The following is a 17,320-nucleotide window of genomic DNA, read 5'->3' as shown; positions in this document are numbered from 1 at the left end:
TCCTATGTACCTCATTCTATCTTCATCTCTCAACTTTCACTCCCTCTCTCTCTCCACATCTATCTCTCAATGTATTTGTTATTCCCTCCCTCTCTCCTTCTCTCACCCTCCTCTCTCTCCACCTTCCTCTCTCTCACTTTCTTTCCCACCTCCATCTCTCTCCCCCACTCTATTTCCCCTCCATATAACTGTCTCTCTCTCTCTCTCTCTCTTAAATCCAATCCCATTGTACTGAATTTAAGAAATTATCTTAATTTAAAAAAAAAATTGGTTGTAAAATATTAAACCTATATTTTGGATCAATCATTTCAAAGAAAATAAAATTATAAAAAACTTACAAGAATCATACACTATCTTTCCTCTATCATTGTTAGTGACTTTCCTTTCTCTCTTCGCTTGGATCCTTTGTTAATATGTATCTATCTCATTTCTTTATAATATTATTTATGGGTGAAAGCATGAATATGGGTTACACTTTTGGGCCAAATGTGGCAATGAAATTTCATGTTTTTCCTCTATTATCAAATTGAAACCCTTAGAATTCATATAAGCGGAGTGAATTTTGATTTAGAATAAAATGACAAATTGTGGAGAATTATGTTGTTTTCCTAATGAATTTTTTTGTAAAAATAGTTAATGTTATATGATATGTCAATTTTCCATCAAATGAAATGTTTTTCCTTTCAAATTTTCACACATCTTAAGAGGTATGCATGTGTTCACGTAGCATAACTTAGTTTCAAATGTATAATTTTTAATGTGTGTGTGTGTGTCTATATGGGCATGATATACACATAGAGAGATAAGTTTATTATATTAATAATTTAGTTTTCTATTGAAAAATATATTTTTTATTATTTTTCGAAGTTGGGAAAGTAATATTTCAATTGCATTTCGTAGACACATGTGTCTACATAATGTTTTTTTCACCTATTTAAATAAATTGGAAAACCATGAGTACCCTTTGAAAAGGACTTGTAAATGAACATAGTGGTATGTTTTGAAAAAACTTCATTATGTATATTTTATGATATTGATTTTTTGTTCAACCTCTTTAAAATAGTTCATAAAAATCTCAATCATTATGTTTAAAAGAAATTAGATGAAAGAATATCATATGAATTCAAAAACATCAAACTCATATGCCATTGGATAAAGGATTCCTTCATGAATGCAACATTGTCAACTATGCCACCTAAGGACAAATTTATCCTTAAGTCTACTAAGGTACAAAATGGTGTTGGAGGAAGTTTTGCATAAGGGGTACTAAAATTGTGGATTTTAGGACTCAAGAGGCTCAATCAAGCACATGATTTATAATTAAAATAGATCGATCAATGGTTTATGAGAGCCTTGATCGAGCCATTAACATGGTTAAATAAAGGATGAATCTAGCTTAAAGCTTGATCTAGCCAATATCTCAATTTAGCTTTAAGGTTGGATCTGGCTTTAAGGCTAGATCTAACTTTAAGGCTCAATCAAGCCACTTATTTTAATTCCATTCCTACATTGTACTGGTGGGAAATTAGAAAAAAAAATCTTTGTCAAGCTCCTGCCTAACCTCAGGTCATATTGTTTAAGCCCTCAAACAACTCGATGGGGAGCTTAGAAAAGGATCAGTCGAGTGATTAAATTACATGATCGAGCCATGATTTTTTCCACCCAAACTCACCCTCTCTCACCAAAAATTGTAACCCAGCTCCATGCTTTCACCCTTATATGGTAAAAGTTTCACAAACACACACACACACATATAGATATAAGTATTCTATTTTTTAATTTTATTAAAACCTTGATTTAATCTCTATGGGGATATTTTTATTAGTTGTGAGGATGGAGTGATGGAGGGTTTGGATATATCTCAAAAGTAATTATAACCTTTCTTATTTTAGATTTAATTAAGAAATGTTATAAAATTAAATTAAAATTAAATATGTATAAAATATTTGGATTGTGAAATAAGTTATGGTTTTTGGGGATGTGGTATTGATAAGCCATGGTATTGGCCCATGGTATTGTAACAAAATAATTAAAATCTTAGTTACATAACATAATAATCAAAATCATAGATATATGGTATTGAGAAACCCTGGTACTAACCCATGATATTATGATTTTCATTTATCTAAAAAAATGTTCGTAATTTTACTAATAAAAAAAAGATATAACAAATTAATTTGTATTATGTTTATTACTTGGATCAACTATTGCACTAAAACATACTAAAGAGAATATATAATTTTGAGTTGCTTTTTAAAATTATTTTTATTATTCTTGGTTAAAATATAACTGACGTTAAAGACATTGACATACAATCTTTCTTACGTTACATTATGATGAAAAATTCTCTTCTCTAATAGCTCATGAGTTCATGTGAAAGTGACTTGAATCTATGTTTCTTATGATGAAGAGATGTACTTGGTGTTGAACATTTTGATCCGCTTGAACTTTATGAGGCTATCTAATGTTGATACATTGATACACTTGACGTTTGCTAGCATATATGATCAATCTATTTCATATATTGATCCTAGAAAGAAGAATAGCACCTTTAAAATAGTAAATCATAGTCTTGATACTTGTTATGATGGATTTCATATAGAAGGTTAGCTCATTGACTCCTATACATGAGTCTACTAGTAATGTTTACGATAAGCATGATGAAAGCATATGGAAAGAGAGATTAACACTCTTGTTGTTTTGGATAAAGCCTTATTGAATGAACTAATTTGATCTCGTTGACCATGATAATCATGGTAAACCTGATGTTAAAGGTATAAATATGAGTTTCAGATTGAGATTCCAAGTCTCTTACTTACTGTGGTCATGTATTGATGGCATATGGTAAAACTGGAAGCCCTAAATTGATGAAGTGACTTAATAGAAATTGTTACGGTGGTCATAAACTCTGGGATATGATGTTCAATTTATTTGTTGGTTTGAATTCTAAACCTTTGATGAAATATTGATGTAGTGATGCTAATAGCTAGGAAATATATATGTTCTAATAGAGCTATTATTTCTTAACTCTAGTAGAGACACGATGATGACACAAATGAAGTATGATTTATGTGCATATGAAATTATTGAACTACAAAAGTCTTAGATATCAAGCCTATAAAGAAATTAGGATTTCTTCTCTGGATGCAGTCATACATCTGGGAGATCTTGTCCCTAGTCACATGCATTCTAAGGCCTAGATAGCATCTAGGCAGCTAAAGATACTCTCATGCTAACCTAAAGGGAGATTCCAAATGTTTGACTATAGTTGACCAACATTGGAAGCTTTCTAAAGCTGTCTGAACTCTAAATCAAGACTTTTCATGTTAAGTCCATATACTACTAGTGTAAACCCTTATTTTTATTAGTGTAGCCCCCTTATTATATTATTGTGCCCAAATAGTCCCCTTGTTGTTATTATTGTACCCCATAGAAGCCCACTATTTTTATCGTTCTAACCCTACAACATTATTGTTATGTAGGCTTTGATTGTATTGGGACTACTTGGACTCCTGTATATACAAAGGAGGTCTTGTCATTGTGTCATCCAATAATTTTTAATTTTTGTAATGTAAAGGAGGTTTCCCCCTCGAAGACGCTGACTTCTAATTCGTTGATCCATCTTTTCTATCCTTTTGTGAGGTGGTTTCCTAACATTTGGCATCTGAGCTTTGGATTGTAAGCTTTCACTTCTCCAAATAGGCCATCGTGGTATTTTCGCTATAACTATTTTTCTGTGATGTTTCAAAAGATAAAAAAAAACCCATTTGAGCCAAAATCTCCATTATTCTTAGCTCCGAATTTCCAATATTGGCTCGCTATATTTTCAGAGATATGCTGTGACAAAGTTAAGGTTTTCGCAAGCTCCACAATTCTTTCTCAAACAGGTCATCGTGGAATTTTCGCTATAAGATTTTCCTACGAAGGTTTAGACAATGAAAATTAACACACATTTGAGATGATATCTTAATTAAGCTTGGGCCCAAATTTCAGGTCATGTTTCACTATATTTTCAGAAATTTAGGGTTTTTGCAGGCTCCCGAACTACATCCCAAGCAGGTGATCTTTGGAAAAGAGTCATAACTTTCTCTCTGAGTATCAGATTAAAATTTCATAAGTTACAGAAATAGGACAAACTTTGGTTTCTTGAGCATTATTTTCAGGTCAAAAGGTTGAAACCATGATAGGTGGCACTTCGTGGAAGTTCACTCTACTAAAAAAATGTATAATCAGGTCATCTTGGGATATTGGGCATAACGCTTTCTTGGAGAATCAAATTTCGATCAGACTCATGGCATTGGAAAGTCTGATGGTATTAAAAAAAGAAATTAGATGACTACCATGGTTTGCAATTTCAGAGCTTGGAGATCAGAAATTTCAGAGATACATCATATTCAATATCGAGCTTCTACAAAGTGAAAAAAGGTGTGTAGTTTTTTTAAACTTTTCATAAGTCTGGTTTGAAAAATTAGTTTGAAGGAATTCAAAGGGCATACTGAACCATAATTATCATTAATTGATTCCCTGAAAAAATAAAATGGAAACAACTAGTAAGAAACTTTAAATATCTAGCATGATTCATGAAGAAGAGGAAGAAATGCAAAATGATATACCAAAATTACAATACCAAGTGCAACAAATTTCACTGTCAAAAAAGGTAACAGAAGCTAAGATGGATGGTTTAAAGAAAGGCATGGAAGATAAGATGGATGCTTTAAATAAATGTGTGGAAGATAAGATGGATGGTTTAAAGAAATGCATGGAAGCTAAGATGGATGGTATGAAAGACAACATTGGAGATTGGAAGGAAGTTTGACAAATTTGCTACACGAAAGGCTTCCTAATGACAAAAAAGTAGTAGAGAAAACTCACAATCAGAACAAAATAAGTGTTAATCATGATTCATAGAATGACAACATTGAAGACTTTAAGAAAGACATGGAAGGTTTGAAGGAAATTTGCTACAAGAAAGGCTTCCTAATGGTGAAAAGGTAACAAATAAAACTAATGATGAGAAGAAAATAAATGTTAATCATCATTTCATAGACTCACCATGTTCCAAATATCAATATGATGAAGTTTGATGGAAAGGATCTTGTAACATGGATACTTTATATGGAGCAATATTTCGTACTCCATAATGTGAAAAACACACAAAAGGTACATATTGCAACTTTATATTTCGAACCAAATCATTTTGTATGGTATTAATGTCTTTTTTTTCATAAACAACATTGTCACTTGGGAAATTTTTACGGAAAAAAATGATAGCACATTATGAGGATACAAAAAGAAACACTTTATTTAGCGAACTGATAAATCTCAAACAAAAGGTTTTAATGGAAGAACACATTGAGGACATCCAAAAATTCAATATAAGGTTAAAAGATATTCCATAGAAGCATAGGATTGATGTCTTCATAGGGACTTTAAAGGATAACATTCAACATGTGGTTCGTCTTTGGGAACCTAATTCATTGGACAAGGCATTCAAGTTGGCAAGAAAAATGGAAAGAAAAATTATGGGAACAAGGAAGCCTACGAGTGAGAAATATAAAGATGGAAGTGTTGTTGCTCTAACCTTCCAAAACCTACAAGGTTGACACCACGAACAATTGGAAGAAATTGAAAAAGGGTTTTCTTACAGTTGTGATAGAAAATACACTAAAGGTCATAAGTGTGTTGAGAATAAATTACTTTACATAGATTGTGAATAGGAGGAAGGAAAGGAAAGGGAAGCATCAAAATAAGAAGATATACACCAGGAAAAAACCCTAGATAAAGAAGAAATGAATCAGACCATATATTGCAATGCATTGGCCAGAATTACCACTCCTCAAACTATCATGACAGAAGGATATATCAAGAAGAAAAAGGTAATAGAGTTGATTGATTCGAGTAGTAACCATAATTTTAGTCATTGTAAGATAGCCAAGGAATTGAATTTCTTCCTATATCCAGCACTAGAGTGTCAAGTGATAGTTTCAAGTGGAGAAACCATAAATTTCTTTGGAAAGTGCCATAATATCAAGCTATCCATGGGAGAATATATATTCAATAGCCTAGTGCTTTCCATTCCAATAGGTGGTGTTGATGTTGTACTAGGAGTAAAATGGCTACAATCATTGGGTACAATAGCTTTTAATTTTCAAGAAATTTTTGTGAAAAACTTTTCATAAGGAAGGGAAGTTGAATTAAGGGGTATCACATAGAAACTGAGAAAGATAATCAGCTCTAACGGAATGAAAAATCTTCTAAAGAAAGAACAATGAGGTGTAACTGCATAATTACATTCGATACAGGTTCCCACATTGAAATAATTTATTTCTCCAAATCTCCAAAAAGTCTTGGACAATCATTCCAAGGTATTTGAGACACCCAAACTCCTCCCACCGATTCACTATCATGATCATGCTATTCATTTGATTCGACGAAGTGTTCCTCCAAACATCATACCTTACCTAATGGAAAGACAATTCAAGGTAAAAACAGATCATGATAGTATTAAATACTTTTTAGAACAAAGATTATCTTTGAAAGAACAACAAAAATGGGTCAGAAATATGTTAGGTTATGACTTTTAAATCATCTACAAAAAAGGAAATAAAAATGTTGTTGCAGATGCACCCTCAAGAAAGGATGAGGATGCAGAAGCATTATTTTGTGCCATTACTATTGTCCAACTAGATTGGATAAACGAAGAAAAGGATGAATGGAATAATGATGAATAAGTGTGGGCACTCATTCATAAGTTGAAGAAGATCCCAGTTCAAACAATATTGCCAGAACTTGGTGAAGAAGGAAAAATCATATTGGAACCCAAAGCAGTCACAGAAACAAGAATACAAAATCGATAAATTTTAGAGTATCTCAATAAGTGGAAGAACTTACTCGCTAAATATTCCACATGGGAGGATGAGAATTTTATACGGAATCATCTTGAACAAATTTTTTTCGTAATGCTTGAAAGTAACTTTCGATTGATGATTGAGATATCCTTTCACTATAGATCTCTCTACAATAGAAAATTTTGACTTAAGCTAATTTTAATGATCTCATTCTGTGTGGGCATAAAGACTTATGTGAATATTGAGAAAAATGAATTTGTATTGGCTTCATTGTTCCTAACAAAATGGTTAAAGTAATGATAGTTGTGATTCAACATGAAAATGGAACCTACATAATTCATCCTTGGTGTATGCACTTGCGCCCAGTCATAGAAATGACTTGTATTACGATTATGAGAATGACTTTATTAAGTTCAAATTGATAATTAATGTTTGTTGAAAACTTGTTTCCATCATGAATTCATGATTTGATATGAGCTCCACCTATTTCCTGGTTGAAAGAATTCATACTATGATATTGATGAATTTGATAATGATCATGATCTAGATTCTAAACTATGATGAGCTAACCTTTTTTTTGTGATGGTAGAACATTGATATATGTACGTATGATTATGTTGGATAAGAAAGGTAGTATTCTTAGAGAATTACATGAAACAAGCTCCTTGATCTAGATATGTCTATATTTGACAATTATCAGATGAAGTCAGGATGATGAGTCCCAAGGTATGGTTTTGATATTGATTATGGTTTTGGTTTCATATCCTAATGATCTACTTGTGAGGTGTGATGATCCTCTAATGATCTAAGTCATAGGGAAATGGCTTTTGATGCCTGAAATGATGTATCATGGCATGATGAATCGATTTTTGGAATTTCACAAAGGAATTCCATCTTGCAAAGCTATTGGAAAATGATTTTGAATAATGGAAATGGAAATCCTTAGATACTCGTATTTAAAGTTCAAATATGTCGTTGAACTTGAAATGACATCTAAAAGTTGTTTGAAGCATTGATGTTCTATTTTAAACATACATCTGTATATTAATGATGTGCATAGAAACTAAATAAGTTCATGATTGTGTTGCTTCATTCACATAGAGTTGCCACCAAGCATGCTTTGAAATATCTACATGAGGTGTTCTATTTTTGAGAATGAGATATTTCTCCTATGATATGTGAATACATGGATGCATTGTTGTTAATAGAGATTATTGTTCAGAACATTTGAATGTTTCTAGTAAGGCTAGCCGCGATGCAGGATGAAGAAGCTCCTTAGGGAGATATCTGAGCATGATCTCAATATGACATGGATACATCAATATTCTATTAGTATAAATTCCCATATTTGTATTTGGGATGGAGGTAATTTCATATATTGAGATAGTTCAGTTGTTCAAAACAAGCTTAGGCTTGTGGTTGGCACCTCGTTGAGAGGGAGGATGATTATCATATTTCTCTTTTATTTATATGATTATTTATGTTCTGACATGATATTTTATTTGATGTTATGTATTGAAAGGAAATAAGTTATATTGAGACAAGTTGATACTAGATATGAGTATGATGAGAGCAACGTTGATCGAGGACACTGAGAAAACTCTTCCCCCATGTTTGATCTCCCAGGGTGAGAAATTGATGGAGAAGTGATCCTGGGGTTGAGGGAACTCTATAAGATAGGGCATGAACCCTATCTATTACCCATATGGTTGAGAGTGTGACTGCCCTATCTAGCCTTTGTAGAGTATACCATAGTTACCATCATACCTACAAGTAGGGCTTGTTGGGAATACTGCTCCTCATCTGGCCAACGAGTTGAGAGTGTAGGTGGGGATGTAAAATCCAAGGTGATTGTGGTGCAGGTGTTCTACCACATGACTATTGAGAGTCATTGTTGTGAAGATCAGTATGTAATAGGATTATGGGTTGTGGGTAAGCTACCCAATGAAATTTAGGGTTGAGGGTAAGCTCCCCATTGAGATTCTGCGGTTGAGGTTGTACTATCATATATGATGAGTTATCTTATTCCTCAATATGAGGTTTTAGATTTATATATCCCCCATGAGATTCCAAGTCAATATGTGCTCCTCGATGTGGTTCCAAGATGAGATGTGATCCTTGGTGATATGGTCTCTGATGATGATTGATGGTATTCTGAGTAGTAGCCCACTCGGATAGGTTCTAGGTATAAACCTAATAGATAGAGGGTGGTAGCTTAAGCTCCCCTCCGGCAACAAATTCTTCTTCTTCTAGATTCGATATTGTTCAACATACTAGCATGAATAATCAAAAGATAGGCCAGAATAAGCAAAGGATAAATCGAGATATACAATGATAATTTTTTATGACGAGACACTTGAGATGGACATGAAACGCTATCTACATGACATAGATGATCCATGATGATACATGATGATACTTGAATATTCCATAATGGAATATTGATCGATGGACAAATATTGGAAAGTGGAATTATCCCTAGTTGAGAGAGAGTGGTTATTTTTCAACTGCGATCAAATTCCACCTTGTAAAGCTCAAATTACCAAGATAATTATCATATTAGATTCCTCTTTTTGAGAGGACCAAATTTGACCTAAATATCACCCAATTTGGTTAATCAGAAGTTGAGTTATGAATTATTTTATTCATACATCTATTTTGGAATGGGTCAGCCCGCCACATGGGTAACTGCTTACCTCCAAGTAGAACCTCATGAAATCCTATAAATAGAAGATCCCTCAACTGAATTATACACATTCGATCAAGTCATCTTCTCTTCTCTTATTGTCTTGGTTCGCACGGGTCTGTAAGAAGAAAGTTTGCATAGGGGTCTACAATCTCATGGTTGAAGTTTGTACTGATTTAGGGCTTTCTAGACCTAGACGCTAGCACTAAACTAGGAATTTTAGTCCATAGACACTAGCACAATATCCTATGAGAGCAACTAGACCAATAGACATTGGCACAAAAATTTATGAGAGCATCCAGGGTTCGGGAGGTACATCTAAAGTTGTCGATCCTCGGATGCTTACACACAGGGTCTTGATAGTGTCTGGGGGGTTCTGGATGAATGCACAATAACTTTAAGGGAGATTCCAAGGTTTTTTTATTAGATCTGATGAGTTGGTCCCTGGACAAAGGCACATAATAGACCAAGAGCATCTAGGTTGGCATAGACACTGGCATATAGTTCACAAACAGTATGCAGGTCTGTTATAGATTCTCTCACAACTCCTCCTCCCTACGTCATAGACTCAAATATGAGATTTCAATATTCTAATGATTTATATCAATGAAAACAATGTTCAACAATATCTAGTAGTTGATTGCAGTCAGTGACAACATAATTCAACCATCTGAATCAGGTTTTTGTCTCCACACAAGATTAAATTTATTTCATGGATATCATAGTTGTTTTTTTTGCTTAGATAAAGTTATGGATCATTCTACTCTCTTTTGATGAATGATTTTATGATGATCTAAGAAGAAGAATATTTGCAATGGATTTTCCCATAGTGATCTTTTCCCTTGTCTCAGACCAATCCTGGTGTCTCTATGTGTGTGCATGGTTTTCTTCTATTGTTCCTTTTATATTTGACTACATTGATGATGATGATGTTATTTATATATAATTTCATATGCTAATGTAGATATGAATAATTTAATTATTATATTGGGTGAACTTAATATGTTAATTATTAAAAGTAATTATCAAAGCAATGAACAATCTATCCCAAAGAAAAATTAGCATGGTATCAGATTTGGGCTGAAGAAAATCTATGCAAATCACCTCGATGATGACACCTTTGATAGAAGAAAGAAGAGGATGGTGGAGACCTAAACGAATTCAAGGGTTTGAAGAAAACCCTAGGAAACTTTATTATTAGGGTTTGATGGATTCTATTAGGTTAGAGTTGGAGATTAAACCTTAGTTTTTGGAAACTATATGAGATATGGAACCTAGATGGTCAATGTGAAGATGCTCAAGCACTTTTCGAAGATTTGATGAAGAGCTAGATGGGATAATCCCCAGAAGAACTAGTTGGATAATTAAAGGAAATATTGGTATATGGACCATGGACATTGATTTCTCTTTAATTCTGGTTCAAGAGGGAGAAGATCACCTCTCATTGAAGATAAGTATTTCTTAACTTATGATCCGTCTTACTTTTGTTTAGACTTATGGATTTGATGATTATGTTTATGGCTTGTAATTCATGCATATGTATTTGAGTATATGGATGTTTCTAACATCCTTGATGATATGTGATGAGTAGATGCTTATTGAGGAACATTTGAGATGAAGGAAAGAAAATCTAAATCTTGAAATAGGTAAAGAGGTAATAAGTTGATGAAAAGGTGCACAGGTACTTGAATCCCACAAGGTATGAATGGTATGCTATGTTTTAGGTATTGGCTCGACAAGACCTAAGGTATGATGAGAATTTCTCTTTCTCTAATGGCCCACGAATGCATATGAAAGTGGCTTGAATCTAGGTATCCTCTAATGAAAAGATGCACCTAGTGTTGAACATTTTGATATTCTTGAATTCTGTGAGGCTATCTAATGTTGATACGTTGATAGACTTGAGATTTGGCTAACATATCTATTGGATATATTAATCCTAGAAAGCAGGCTAGCACCTTGACTTTAATAAATGATACTCTTGAAACATGTTATGATGGATTTCATATAGAAGGATAGCTCATTGACTCCTATACACAAGTCTACTAATAATGCTTACAATAAGCATGATGAAAGAATATGGAAAGAGAGATTCATAATCTTGTTGTTTTGGATAAATCCTTATTGAATGATCAATTTTGATCACATTGATAATGATAAGCATGGAAACCTTGATGTTAAATGTATAACTATGAGATTGATATTATATATCTCTTACTTACTGTGGTCATGTCTTGATGGCATATGGTAAAATTGAATGCCCTAACATGATGAAGTGATTTGATAGAAAGTGTTATGGTGGTCATAAACTCTAAGCTATGATGTTTCCTATATCTACTAGTTTGAAGTCTAAACCTTTTGATGAAAGATCGATGTCATGATGCTAATAGCCATGATAGATATATGTTCTAAAAGAATTTTTGTTTCTTGACTCTAGTAGAGGCATGGTGATGACATGAGAAAAGTATGATTTATGTGCATATGAGATTAGTGAACTAGTGAAAGTCTCAGATCTGAAGCCCATACAAAAATTAGAATTTATTCTTGAGACAGTCACCGATCTCAGAGATCTTATCCCTGGTCACATGCATGCTAAGGCCTAGATAGCGTCCACGCAACCAAAGATGCTATAATGATAACCTCAAGGGAGTGTCCAGATGTTTTACTATAGTTTACCATCATTGAAAGCTTTCTCAAACTATCTGAACTCTGAATCAAGATGTTTCTGACATATCCTATCACTGTAATTTGATTTCTGAATTGTCGGGTTAAATTGTAAATCAAATTAAAATGAAGTATTGTGCATCAGATGGTAATCTGGAAGATGTTAGACCCATATATATATTGTATATAGTAAGATCTATAAGCAGGAAAAAATTGAATGTTTTCCATCACATGAACATGCATATTAAACTTGTGTTTCGAGGTAACCGAGACATATATAGATATCTCACCACGTTTCTGCTACAAGAGGTTGGCATGATTTGGCCGATTGATATAGATGAGCAGTGTTTTGTCATAATGATTGACAATAACGTTGAATTGATGATTGAGATATTGTTTTCTAATGATATGATCCTATTTGCGCATAATGACTTATGTGAATATTCAAAAAAATTATTTTTTGTTGGTCTCCTTTTTCCTAGCACAAGGTTGAAGTAATGATAGTTGTGATTCAACATGAAAATGGAACCTGCATGACTTATCCTTGGTGTATGGATTTTCACCTAGTGATAGAAATGACTTGTGCTATGATTATGACAATGACTTGTTCAAGTTCGGATTGATAATGCATGGTTGTTGACAACTTGTTGGCATGATGAAGTCATGATTAGGTATGAGCTCCACCTATTTCCTAGTTGAAAGAATTGATACTATGATATTGATATATTTGATAATGATCGTGATCTGGCTTCCAAACTCTGATGAGTTGACTTTGTCGTTGTGATGGTATAACATTGATTTATGTATAGATTATTATGTTATTAAATAGGGTAGTATGTTTAGAGAATTGCACGAAGGAATCTCCCTAATCTAGATATGTCTATATTTGACAGTTATCTGATGAATTCAAGATCATGAGTTCCAACGTATGGATTTAGTATTTATTATGGTTTTGGTTTTGTATCATGATGATCTAATTGTGATAGGTGATGAGCCTTTGACGATCTAAATCGGATGAAGATGGCTTCTGAAGCTCAAAATGATGTATCACGGCATCATGAATTGATTTCTAGAATTCGGGAAAGGAATTCCATATTACAAAGCTATTGGAAAATGTTTTTGAACAATGAAAATGGAAATCCTTGGATACTCTGATTTGAAGTTCAAATATGTTGTTGAACTAGGCATGACATATGATAGTTGTTTGAAGCATTGATCTTCAATTTGGAACGTCCATCTGTGTGTGTGTGTGTGTGTGTGTGTGTGTATATATATATATATATATAACTAAATAAATTCATGATTGAGCTACTTCATTCACATAGACTTTCCACCGAGCATGCTTTCAAACATCTGCATGAGGTGTTCTATTTTTTTATAATGAGATTTTTCTCCTATGATATGTGACTACATGGATGCATTGTTGTTAATAGAGATTATTGTTAAGAACATTGGAATGTTGTTTCAGTATGAGATCGACCATGATATCTTGGATGAGAGGTCCATAGCGTGATAGTAGATGAGTATGATGTTGCTAGCATGGTTAGCTGTGACACAGGATGAAGAAGCTCCTTTGAGATCTATCTAAGGATGATCTAGATATAACATGGATACATTGAGATCTGATTAGTTGAAATTCCCATATTTGTAGTTGGGACTGAGATACTCCCATATATTGAGATGGTGTCGTTGTTGGAAACAAGCTCAAAGCTTGTGGTTGGAACCTCATTGAGAAGGAGGATTATTATGGTATCCTTTTCTGATTTATATGATTATTTATGTTCTAAAATCATATTTGATTTGATTTTCTCTATGAATAGGAAATAACTTCCATTGAGACAAGATGATATTAGATATGAGTATGAAGAGAGCAGCATTGATCGAGGACATTGATCCAACTCTTCCCCCCTATTTGAGCTCCTAGGGTGTGGAATTGAGGGAGAGGGGCTCTTGGGGTTGAGGGAACTCTAGACAATAGGGAATGAGCCCTATTTGTTAGCCATATGTTTGAGGGTTCCACTCCTCTATCTATTCTTTGCACAATACCCATAAGAAGGGCTTGTTGGGAATACCGCCCCTCGTCTGGCCAATGAGTTGGGAATGTACTTGGGGATGAAAAAACCAAGGAAATTAAGATGCATGTATTCTACCACATGAAAAATTAGACTCATTTTTGGGAAGATCAGTAGGTAATAGGATTCTTGTTTGAGGGTAAGCTCCTTGATGAGATTCTAGGGTCGAGGGTGTAATCCCCTGTATGATGAGTTATCCTATTGCTCGATGTGGATTTGTAGATGTATAACTCCCCCATGAAATTTTGAGTCGAGATGTATTCCTTGATGTGGTTCTAATATGATATATGATCCTTGGTGATGTGTTCTCTAATGACGATTGATGATATTCCAGATAGCAGCCCGCTGGTAAGTATTCCAGGTAGCAGCCTGATGGATAGAGGGTGGTAGCTTAAGCTCTCCTCTCGTAACAAATTCTTGTTCTTCTAGATTATATAATGTTCATCATATGAGTAGAAATAATCAAAAGATAAGCAAGAATAAGAAAAGGATAGATCGAGATGTACAATGATGATTTGTGATGAGGAGACACTTGAGATGGACATGGCACAGTTTCTACATGACATAGATGATTCATGATGATACACAATGACACTTGAAGGTTCAAGAATGGCATATTGATCGATGGACAAATATTGGGAGGTGGAATTATCCCTAGTTGTGAGAAGCGTTAATTTTTTCAGCAGTGGTCAAATTCCACCTTGGATATCCCAAATTACCGATATAATTATTGAATTAGATTCCTCTTTTCAAGAGGACCAAAATCGACCTAAAGATCACCCAATTTGGTCAATCGAAAGTTGATTTATGAATTATTTTATTCATGCACATATTCTGGAATGTGTCGGCCCTAACCACATGGGTAACTACTTAACTTGTAGTGGAACTTCATGAAAGCCTATAAATAGAATATACCTCAAACTCATTTATACACATTTGGTCAATTCATCTTCTCTTCTCTTATTGTCTTGGTTCGCATGGGTGTGTCAAAGGAAAGTTTGCACAAGTGTCTACAATCTTAGTGTCGAAGCTCGCCCTAATCTAGGGCTTTCTAGCACTATACCCTAGCACAAAACTTGGTATTTTAGTCCCTAAACGATGGAGCAAAAGTCTATGAGATCATCCAAAGAGCCATAAATGCTGGAAAAGAACCTTATGAGAGCAAACAAGGTTCCAAAGGTAGATCTGGAGTTGTCAGTGACCAAACGCTCACACAAAGTTGTCCTGAAAGTGTTTGGGAGGTCCTCGACGCATGCACTGTAACTTCAAGGGAGCATCTAATGGTTTTGTAGTACATTTAATGAGTTTGTCCCTAGACACATCCACATAATGGTATTAGAGCATCTGGGATTCCATAGAGGCTGGCATACAATTCATAGAGAGCGTCCAGGTCTGCTATAGACGCTTGCACAACTTCTCCTCCTTATGTCTGAGACTCAAAGATGTGATTTTAGTATTATGATGATTCCTCTCAGTGAAAAAATGTTTACCAATATCCAACAGTTGATTACAGTCAATGACAACACAGTTCAACCATCTGAATGAGGGTTTTTTCTTCAAGCATGATTAGATTTGTTTCATGGATATCATAGTTGTTGTGTTGCTTCGATAAAATTATGAATCATTGTACTTTATTTTTATGAATCATTTGATGATGGTCTAAGAAGAAGAAAATTTGCAATGATTTTCCCCATAATGGGTTTTTCCTTGGTCACAGACCAATCCCTGTGTCTCTATGTGTGTTCATGCTTTTCTTCTATTGTTCCTTTTATGTTTCATTGTTGCATTGAACATGATGATGATGTTGTTATTTCTATATAATTGCATATGTTTATGTAGATCTGAATAATTTAATGATGTTATGGGGTTAACTTAATATATTAACGATGAAAATAAATTATCAAAACAAATAACAATGTAGCACTATGAAAAATTAACACATTCATGCTTGAAATATTTGGTTCAATCAATATATGGTCATGTTTTTCTTGGAAGTCCCAAACCTAGTTGCCTTTTTCATTCATTAATAAGAGCTCTTTCTCCTTGGTATTTCATGTATAAATATATTGGTTCATATGTGATTCTTATGGTTGTTATATCCTTGTTATTTTTGTTGGTTATGAGTATGTTTTATGTCATACTTCATTTATGGATCTCATCATGTTTATATTTTCAAACGAATGTACAGTGAATATATGACATTATACATGATAATGTATCTATTTTGATAATGAAACACTAATTCTTTATGAGTCTCTGATAAATATGAGACCTCTATTCTCATTTATGTTGTTATGACTTGTAGATTAGATATTGGTGACATGTTTTAAAAATGTGTGTCATGCATAGTAGGGGTTAGATGAAGTAATTGTACCATTTATTTTGTTAATAACCTTATTCCATTTTTATTCATCATTCTCGAAAGTTTCATGAAGTTTTGGGCAGTGGTTTAAGTCATGGCCCTCAAAAAGTGGCACAGAATCTGAGGTCGTTGGATGAGAACTAGCTGTAAAATTCCACAGTCGCTAGCATGCCTTATTGTGGGAGCGACTCGAAGGCCTCATGCATGGCTTTTCATCGGATAGGTTGATGCTTCAAATTAGTGAAATTACTAGTTTTATCGGGGGTTGGTCACCTACAAGGGTTGGTTGGCTCCTGAAGGTTCTGCTGCATGTGTGGAAGGTCAAAATGGTTTTGTTTTTTTAGTTCCACTTCCTTAACTATATAGGGGGATTTGAATAAAATCATAGTAGCTGCTCGCCACATGTTTAACCTAGTGGAGAACTTACCTACTAGAAATTTAGAAAATATGGAATATAGAAATTACTATAAATTCAATATAGCTCTCCTAAAAGTATAATATTAGTGACATATACACAAAATGTAGTAAGTCTAAAGTCATACACTGCTAAAAATAGAAATGTTGTGAAACTGCTTGCATCTTGCCTGAAATAACTATTTTACATCGTCAGCCTATGAGGACCAAGACATGAGACCTGTTAATCTATCCCAAGAGGAGCCTCAACAAGAAATGATATGCGCATGGGTCA

The sequence above is a fragment of the Pinus tabuliformis genome, chromosome J (genome assembly GCF_031772625.1).
Source record: "Pinus tabuliformis cultivar Carrire ecotype Pingquan chromosome J, CPIR1, whole genome shotgun sequence".
Taxonomy (NCBI): Eukaryota; Viridiplantae; Streptophyta; class Pinopsida; order Pinales; family Pinaceae; genus Pinus; species Pinus tabuliformis.
The sequence above is the reverse complement of the archived record's forward strand: the minus strand, read 5'-3'. Positions refer to the sequence as shown.